A 10404-nucleotide genomic window follows, 5' to 3' on the forward strand; every position below is an offset into this window, starting at 1 on the left:
AGGTAAAAAGTATCTATATAAGTACAGGTCTATATCGACATAACCTGGAAGGCGCCAGCAGGAGAACCCAATGCTCCAAAAGCTGGTATAAAGCAGACTCGGTTTACAACTGCACATGGGGACAAAGATGTACTTTTTGGAGAAATGTCCTCTGGTCTGATGACAAAATAGAATGTTTGGCCATAATGACATCGCTATGTTTGAGGAAAAGGTGGGGGGGGCTTGCAAGCCGAAGACCACCATCCCAACATGAAGGCCGGGGGTGGCAGCATCATGCTGTGGGGGTGCTCTGGCTGCAGGAGGGATCGGTGCATCTCACAAATGAATGGATAGAGGGAAAGGCATTATGTGGATATATTTGAAGCAACTCCTCAAGGACATCAGTCAGGAGTTAAAGGGCTTGCGTTGCAATGGGTCTTCTAAAATTCACGACCCCAAGCAATACTTCAGTTTGGCATAAATGCTTAAGGAAAAAGTAAGGTATTTAGAGTGGCCATTGACAAAGTCCTGACCTCAATCCTTATAGAAATGTTTGGGGCAGATGAAAAGCGTGTGCGAGCAGGAGGCTACACTGATCAGATACACAGCTCTGTCAGGAGGAATGGGCCAAAATTCACCCAACTTATTGTGGACGGCTACCCAAACGTTTGCCCAAGTTAAACATTTAAAGGCATTTGCTACCAATTATTGAGTGGTATGTGAACTTTCTGCGCTGGGAATGTATGAAAGAAATAAAAGCTGCAATAATAATTCTCTCTACTTTATTCGACATTTCACATTCTAAATAAAGTGGTGATCCTAACTGACCTAAGGCCGGGAATTTTTACTGGATTAATGTCATGAATGAGTGAAAACTGGTTTAAATGTATTTGGCTAGGTGTTGTAAACTTCCGATTCAACTGTTATTCTTTATATGAAAACCACTCTCATTTAGAAGTTAACATCACATGACATCTTTTTCACAAATAGTTTTTAATCACCATACGTTTCACAATATTTATATGTAAACCTGACAGCTTGGGAAATGTACACATTACGAGATATAGTTTGTGTGTCAACAACTTCGACAGGATTGTTCTTTAATGTCCACGGACAATTCCATTCTCAAAAATAGAAATTTTTGGGGGATTGATTTTGAAACGGAATCTCTTTGCGCTGGTAGACTCTCTCCCTCAATACTGATGGCAGTATTCTACAGGTATTTATGACAGTGTAAACTTGACCTGGGAGAGAGAGAGGCGAGGAGGGGGGGAGCACAAATTATATCAAAGCCAAATTTGACAGTGAGAAGTCTTTTCAGGAGAGAGGAGATCCTCATGGCCGTTTAAGCCAGGAATAATCTGTCTGTATCTCATGCTGACTGGGTCTTAAAGGTACAGGTGATATTTTGGGTATTTTCGGTTGGTGAGACGTTGCCTGTTCTTGTCGCAGATGTGCTGGGGTGGTCAGTCAGAGGTATGGTGTGCTTCAGAGTCAATGCGATCTCTGTCCTCTGTCACTGTTGTTTGGAACATTTGCCTTCGGGCCTAGTGATTAAAAACAACGACAACCATTGTAATCAAATGAACAGACTTCATATTACATTTTAGCGACTGTATTTGTAATGTACTGTATCATGTCAAATTAAACAGATTTCCAAAGGTTTCTTTAATGGTAACTGATAAAGCAATTACAAAATGTGTCCTGTGACAGACAGCCTGACTCAGGACTGCAGAATATCTCTCATTGTCCCTTTGAAAGACTGATGACCCTTGTTGATCTGAGTCTGAATGTGAACAGTATTAGCTGAGTCTCTCTCACGTCTGTGATTCTCAGGTGAGTTACTCACTCTGTTCCCATAGTACTCCCACGATTCATCATTCTGAATGGTTTCCACAGTCTTTAGTCTTATAGCACCATGATGTCTCTTTTGTGACTGTATACCTGGGATATGTGTAAAGAGCAGGACCAGAACTCCACTGTTGACCCTTCAGGCACAGATACTCTGAGTGGTGGTAGTGACACTCCAACCTTCCTGCCCAGTATCATGCAACACAGATTCACACATACAAATATATTAAATTATGCACAAGACATATTAGCTCACAGACAGAGTTTTTCACACTTTGTTGTCTAGTTACTAAGTTCAGTGTGAATAACAATGGAGAAGCATCAAGAGATGTATTGTTTTGTCTCTTACTTTCTTGCCTTTGTGCTTTTGTCTGTGCCCAATAATGTTTGTACGTTCTTGTGTGCTTTCATGTTGTGTTCTGTACATGCTGTTGTCATGTTGGTGTTGCTTACATGTTGCTTGTCATGTTGTGTTGCTACCGATTGTGTGTTGTTTGTGTGATTGCTGCCTTGGCTATGTGTTGTCTTTAGTCTCTCTTGTATGATGTGTTTTTGTTGTATATTTTCTACATAAATTCGGGGTAGGCTTTTCCCTTTTTGGTAGGCGTTATTGTTGCATAGTTAAAATAAGGTTAATAAAAAATGTAAATCCTCTGTTTTATTCTCATGATTATAGTGATGGTACTTCAATGAACCTGGCATACTCTGGTTTCCTGTTGTAAATCTAAACTTGTATTCAGAGCATCTTCTCTCAGTCCTGTGATTCTCAGGGTGGACGTCCTTGTCTGTAGTTGGATGGTATTCACTGACGCTGCTACTTGGGTCCGTGGCTTAGCTCTGTAGTAACTCAGATTCTCCCCATTTGTTAACCAGGATACTTCTGGTGAGTTTATTCCAGCGGGATGTCTCTACGTGGCAGGTAAGTCCATGTTTGACCCTTCAAGGCACATATACTGGTACTCCTTTTGTGTAAGTCACATTCAAACAGCTCTGACCATGAACACCTGAAACACAATGTATCTGATCAAATTCCTCACGATTATGAGAAGTTTCATGTGTTTAGATGTATTGAACTGGTTCTTTAAAATGAATAAAAAATATGACACATACAGTGCATTCGGAAGATATTCAGACGCCCTTGATTTTTTCCACTTTTTGTTACGTTCGCTTATTAAAAAGTATTATTCTACAAAGTATAAATGATAACTACATAGCCATTTTCTACCTTTTTCTTTATTCTGTATATTTTACTAGTGTTACAGATTTGTTTTTTTCCCCAATGTCTATTCTATTGGTCCACAGGCCTTAATTTGATTGATGACTTAAGATGATTATTTAGGAGAGTCCAGACTCACACACTGTGGAGTGAGAATCTCATGGTCTTTTACAGCACAGGAGTAACTGTCTGTAGAAGTAACGCAGTACAGTAGAGTATTCAGGATATTGTTTGGGGAGTTGGAGATGTTTGTCCGTTCTTGTACAGATGTTAGGTGGGTTTGGGGTTGTCGTCAGAGACCGGTGGTGCTACAGGTTCCAGTGTTCTCTTCTTTTCTCTGTGGAGGAAGACACCTTCACCTGCAGCTCTGAATGATTCTAATGAATTATTGTAATTTTGATATTATACTATTGCTGTAGATATTATATATTACCAGTAGATAATTACTTCTGGTAGATATTATATTTACCTTGTATTATTATATATTACCTGTATATATATATATTACCAGTAGAAATATTATATTTACCTGTTATATTATATATTACCAGTAGATATAATATATTCCCTGTAGGATATTATCTATTACCTTGTAATATAGTTATATATTACGAGTAATATTATATATAGCTGTATATATTGTATATATTACCATAGTATATAATATATTCCTGTAGATATTATATATTACCTGTATATATTATTCAGTAGATATTATATTTACGTAGATATATTTACCTGTAGATATTATATATTCCTGTAGACTTTTTATATTACCTGGTAATATTTATATTACTGTATATGTTTCTGCACAGAAATCTAAAACAGTAGTAGGCCATTAAATTTATCCATTAGTTTATTATATTATTTATATACTGAAAACAATAGGAAACACACATGCACAATTTATATGATTTTACTGGTTAAGTTTCTATAAAATCAGTAAACTGTTCTAAAATGATTATGCCTAACTATGGATGTTCTCACATGATGGGAATAAGATATGCATCTGGTTGATCAAGAATACTTTAAGAATAAAATGGTAGTCAGTATCTGGTGTGACCACCATTTACCTCATGCAGTGCGACACATCTCCTTCACATAAGACAATAGATTTCATGTATTTTTGTATTGAATACATGTGTTCTGGAAATTACCACCAGGGCCTCAAAGTCAAACTTAAATGAATCATTCTTTATTATCAGCAAGCTGGAAAGGTTCCAACAAACTTAATGCACCGTAGTACACGTCCTTCAGGAGCTCTTTCGGGGCAGTCCCGTTAGTTCTTTTATACACTGCTTACACAGACAAGTTATACATGCATGAWATACATTATTCATCATTAACGTTTGGTTCCTGCATGTGACTGGCACCGTCTCCTATCTTAACTTACARAACATATACTGGGCATTCTGCCAAAAGGTCTGAGGGGGTCATGACCTTCTCCCCCTCATAGCTCTAACCAGCAGCTACAGGAACCAATGATTATATGAGACAAGATGTACAATCCAAGGCTCTCTCTTCAGACATTTCCCTCATACATGAATATCCACCTACTATTGTTGAAACACAATTCTACATTATTTAAAGGATAATAGGAGTTACTGAAATAAGATACAGCTCTGAACACCCCCACCACACACACACACACTGCACTCCTACTCCAAGACGCTTGATACATATGGATCCAGAGCTGCATATTATGCTACACAGGTTACCATGGTAATAAGACTTAGTAAACTGTTAGAGAATGGGAGATGGATGACTCATTACAATATGTTTTCTATTGAAACTGTATTTAGAGATCTGGAACTGGTGCAGGAGAGGGAGATAAAAAACAACACATTTGTGCTTCCTGGTGTTTTATCAGTGACCCTGAATGACCAAAGCACTTTCCACATAGACAGGGGTAAGATTTCTCTCCTGTGTGTATTCGCTGGTGTCTAGTCAGCTCTACTGATTGAATGAAGTTCTTCCCACACTGATCACAGCTATAAGGCTTCTCTCCTGTGTGTATGCGCTGGTGTGTGGTCAGGTGTCCTGACTTGAATGAAGCTCTTCCCACACTGATCACAGCTATATGGCTTCTCTCCTGTGTTAGCGTTGGTGTTGTAGTCAGGTCTCCTGATTGATTGAAGCTCTTCCCACACTGATCACAGCCATAAGGCTTCTCTCCTGTGTGTATGCGTTTGTGTGTAGTCAGTGATCCTGAATGATTGAAGCTCTTCCCACACCGATCACAGCTATAAGGCTTCTCTCCTGTGTGTATGCGTTGGTGTTCATCAGGGATCCTGAATGATTGAAGTCTTTTCCCACACGATCACAGCTATAAGGCTTCTCTCCTGTGTGTATGCGTTGGTGTGTAATCAGGGTCCTGAATGATTGAAGCTTTTCCCACACTGATCACAGCTATAAGGCTTCTCTCCTGTGTGTATGCGTTGGGTGTGTAGTCAGTGGAATCTCGAGCAAAGCTCTTCCCACACTGATCACAGCTATAGGCTTATCTCCTCTGTGTATTCGCTGGTGTTGTAGTCAGGGTGAAATCTCGAGCAAAGCTCTTCCCACACTGATCACAGCTATAAGGCTTCTCTCCTGTGTGTATGCGTTGGTGTAAAGTCAGGTGTCCTGACTGATTGAAGCTCTTCCCACACTGATTACAGCTGTAAGGCTTCTCTCCTGTGTGTAGGCGTTTGTGTGTAGTCAGGTCTCCTGATCGAATGAAGCTCTTCCCACAATGATCACAGCTATAAGGTTTCTCTCCTGTGTGTATGCGCTGGTGTGTAGTCAGTTGTCCTGAATTATTGACACTCTTCCCACACTGATCACAGCGATACGGCTTCTCTCCTGTGTGTATGCGTTGGTGTCTAGTCAGGTCTCCTGATCGACTGAAGCTCTTCCCACACTGATCACAGCTGTAAGGCTTCTCTCCTGTGTGTATGCGTTTGTGTATAGTCAGGTGTCCTGATTTCTTAAAGCTCTTCCCACACTGATCACAGGTATAAGGCTTCTCTCCTGTGTGTATGTGTTTAGTCTGGGCTCCTGATTGATYGAGGTATTTCCCACAATCAAAGCAGGTGTAAGGYMTCTCCCCTGTATGAATTTTCCGATGAGAATTTAAGGTTTTAGATGCAGCTGAACTCTTCCCACACTGAGAGCAGTGGTACAGTTTCTCACCGGTGTGAATCYGCTCATGAATTATCAATTCCTTCTGTTTAGCAAAACTCTTCCCACAGTCAGAACAGCAGTGGTGAGGTTTCTTCCCTATACGTTTCTGCTGGTGTTTCTTGAGGTGTTCTGATCTGGAGAAACTCTGCTCTTTCTTGTCAGCATCATGACATTGTTGAGGCTCCCCAGGTGATAAGCCCCTCCCACTAAGAGAGCAACGGTTAGGGCTGTCCCCTGTGAAACAGAGACATTTAATCATTAAGTTTTGCAAATATTGGTCCATAAACAGATCGGTATTTCCATTAAATGAATGCCTTTTGCGTCCTTTTGATATTTTTCCAGTAATAATTGTGCACCAATATTCCATTTTAAATCTATGTTATATTAAATAAAGTGTCATTTAATACAGAACACATGGAGTATTTTATTTATTAGATTGTTTATATGAATAAAAACTTGCTAAAGTGACACAATTCAGCATTTTGACAGGTCCCTCCGTCAACCCTTCTTAACGTCTAGAAAGATTTTAACCCAACAAGTACAATAATTACTCCTAGGTTTACCATCATTGAGTACGGTTACAAGCACAGAATAATATGATTATTGTGAATAGTCAATTAGTATAGGAGTTTGATTTAAACGTTGACAAGCTTGGAAAATAGAACAATTTCACSTCATAAACCTGTTTATATGGACAGATCTGAAATCAGGCTACCTGATGGGACTTTGATAAATGCAAAAAAWAGGCAATCAAAATAAAGGTTCTACAACAGCGACCATGTTATTTTAAACATATTTGATTGAGTTCGGATAAATAAAGCTGCATATTTTCAGTTTTTCCTGAACTCACTGCACTCTGTCAAAAGAAGTTAGCTGGCGCTGCTTTGTGCTAGAACATGCAGAGATAAATACACCTCTATAACTCTGATTAAAGTGTTTCATGTCTAATCATTCTAAAGATTGATCAGAAAACCAGGTGTTTTTTAAAGCGTATGCTTCCTTCTGTTATGACCTTACCCAATTAAGATCAGCAGGTAAGGTGTTTACATGGCTAATGCCAACTCAGCCTACTGCCATAATCAGATTAATAGGAAATTATTAGTGTGCATGTAAAGCCCTGTTATTTGGTTACTTTGACAGTCATTTCTGAACATTATTTATTTAATGTAAATAGTGATTCATTTACATTTGTCCCTCATTTTAAGGTCTACCCTGACATGAACTGAACTCTCGTTTTAATATGGTTAAACTATTCTTAAAAAAATAAGAAACATTAGTCAACTAATAGTCAAATCAGAGTAAAAGCAGGTGAGCTGGTTCTCTTTTTGACAATTCTCTGCTGTTTGGGTGGAAAACTGAGCATCTCAACCCTTCTATCCAGACACAGACATGCTAGAAATGTTTTAACAAAAACTTTTTTGGTTAAGATTGCATTCAATTACTACTCCCTATGCACAATACTAGCTTCCATCCCCTGTCACAAGCAGATTCATGACTGATTTAAAGGACTATTTTAACAATGTAGTGTTTTTTTTGTTTTCAGTAGTTCCCTGTTACAGTCAACCCTGTTACTTTATTTGACAATTGGCACTTACTATAGTATTTATTTCCATGTAACCTCTTGAGATGAGAAACGTGTTTTTTATTTAGTTGAGCTCTTGCTCTTTATGACAGAATGTTAAAATGATGTGAAATCAAACGTTGTTTTTAACCACTTCTTAAAATCGACCAGATATGAATCAATATATAATTAAATCAATTAATTGTTACAGAAGCAGACTGTAGTCTAATCCACACACCATGGTTCTTATAATGAAATCACATCTCCATGATTCCTCTTCTCCTCTCTCAGTTCCACTCTGCCCGGTGTTTTCCTGCAGTCGACCAGACCCAGCAGTAAAGTACAGGGAGGCGATTGACCTGGGGACTCCAGGGGGGTGGAGGGCGACGGGCTAGCTTTGTCCTGTTGGCCACAATAAGTATTCTACATTGATTAACATTAAACCAAATATTTTATTAATTTAGTCTAAACCTCTGATTTTGGGTGCATCCCTAGAATATCAAATTTTCCACAAATGTTGAATCGTTCACTACTTCCCACAAATCTAATAGCCTTGGGCTGGTGGAGGAATGGGCTAGTTTCCGCCATATTTCTTATGCCAGTCATTCCTTCAAACAGCGAGGAAGAGGCGAAGCGAGAGGGATAACTCGGGCTAAAAGCTGTCTTCTGTTTTATTTAATCGAAATAAAATTCGTAACGATTGGGTTGTTAGGATCTATTGATAAAAGTAGGACAGTTTATATGGGAGTAGTGCCTGGTCGTCACTAGTTAGCCAAACAAAGTCATAAACCACGCCTATTTCTACCATTGTCCTTATTAACATGTGATTTTAACCCTAACATTAACCACACTTTTAACTTTATTCCTAACCCTAACATTAACCACACTTCTAACGTTATGCCTAATCCTAAATAGATTAAAATGCGAAATAGAAATTAAACTGTGTATCTGCCCTCTCGTAAACCCCATTAATATCTGCCCTCTCGTAAACCCCATTAATATGTAAACCCCATTAATATCTGCCCTCTCGTAAACCCCATTAATATCTGCCCTCTCGTTGGCTATAATGGTCCCACCTGATCTTGCCTTTTTCCAATTGCCTTCCATTGCTGAAGACATTTATTTTCTTTGTTAGAACGGCCACTTGAGTATCTGGTCAAATAATGGACAATATATTCGAAATCAGTGAAGGAATGTGAACACTTTCTGAGGAAGGAGAGATAATTAGGTCATAGTCACAAATTCCGAAACATACTCAGGCTACTTTGAAGGAGAAGAAAAAAATCCCAACAAGTTTTCCCGTCATGTTTTTTTTGTCCGGCCGTTTAAACCGAGCACAGGAATGTGGAGGATCAAAGATTATGAAAACTAGGCCTAGACATTTTGCACAACACAGCAGGCCTAYACTGTTAAAACCAGACTTACCCGATCCATTTTGGAAGCTATTGTTTCTTTGTATGGCATAAAATGTTGTAAGCTACAGTACAGTTTAACTACTTTGTTGTAGTGTAGAGATAATGACTAGGGACTTGMGRAKMGAAWWTTCKMTYCKCAAGGCTGCAACTGATGCGCCCCTAGACCAGAGCAATCAAACATCTACTTCAATATCAAAACGTAAATAAATTAGAACAAATAAACGTCTCACGTAGCCTAATATTACTTCAGAAAGTTCCTGGATAACATTTTACGTGATCTATAACAGTCAAGAAAACGTTCAACAACACCCCCTTTCACTAAGAATCATGTTGTCTGCTATCGTCTACTTTTACCTGACAGCCACTTGGAACACATGCGCAAACAGGGAGTATCTCAACAGGCCAATCTCGTGAGGGAGTCTTTATTTAGTTSAGCTCTTGMTCTTTATGACAGAATGTTAAAATGATGTGAAATCAAACGTTGTTTTTAACCACTTCTTAAAATCGACCAGATATTTTCATCAATATATAATKAATCAATAAATTGTTACAGAAACAGACTGTGTMTAATCCACACACCAYGGTTCTTACTTAATKAAATCTCCATATTCCTCTTCTCCTCTCTCAGTTCCACTCTGCCCCGGTGTTTTCCTGCAGTCGACCAGACCCAGCAGTAAAGTACCGGGAGGCGGTCGACCTGTGGTCTGGAGGGTGGAGGGGAACGGGCTAGCTTTGTCCTGTTGGCCGCAAKAAGTATTTTACATAGATTACCATTAAACCAAATATTATATTAATTCAGTYTAAACCTCTGATTTGGGTGCATCCCTCGAATATCTCCTTTTTCCTTTAATGTTCAATCGTTCAAAACAACCCACAAATATAAGAGCATTGGATTGGTGGGCATGGGCTAGTTTCCACCATATTTCTTATACCAGTCATTTCCTATCAAACAGCGCGGAAGAGGAGAAGCAAGAGGGATAACTGGGCCCAGAATCTGGTTTCTGGCTTATTTGATCAATATACACTGTTCAAAAAAATAAAGGGAACACTTAAACAACACAATGTAACTCCAAGTCAATCACACTTCTGTGAAATCAAACTGTCCACTTAGGAAGCAACTGCTGGAGGTCATTTTGCAGGGCTCTGGCAGTGCACCTCCTTGCACAAAGGCGGAGGTAGCGGTCCTGCTGCTGGGTTGTTGCCCTCCTACGGCCTCC

General features: G+C 39.2%; 1 pseudogene; it reads right to left on the reverse strand.

The window, feature by feature from the left end:
• Positions 1-4219: 4219 nt before the first annotated feature.
• The window catches only part of LOC112079114 (zinc finger protein 271-like), an 8527-nt pseudogene continuing 2342 nt past the window's right edge, over positions 4220-10404 (reverse strand).

This window comes from Salvelinus sp. IW2-2015, unplaced genomic scaffold, assembly GCF_002910315.2.
Source record: "Salvelinus sp. IW2-2015 unplaced genomic scaffold, ASM291031v2 Un_scaffold6944, whole genome shotgun sequence".
Classification (NCBI taxonomy): domain Eukaryota; kingdom Metazoa; phylum Chordata; class Actinopteri; order Salmoniformes; family Salmonidae; genus Salvelinus; species Salvelinus sp. IW2-2015.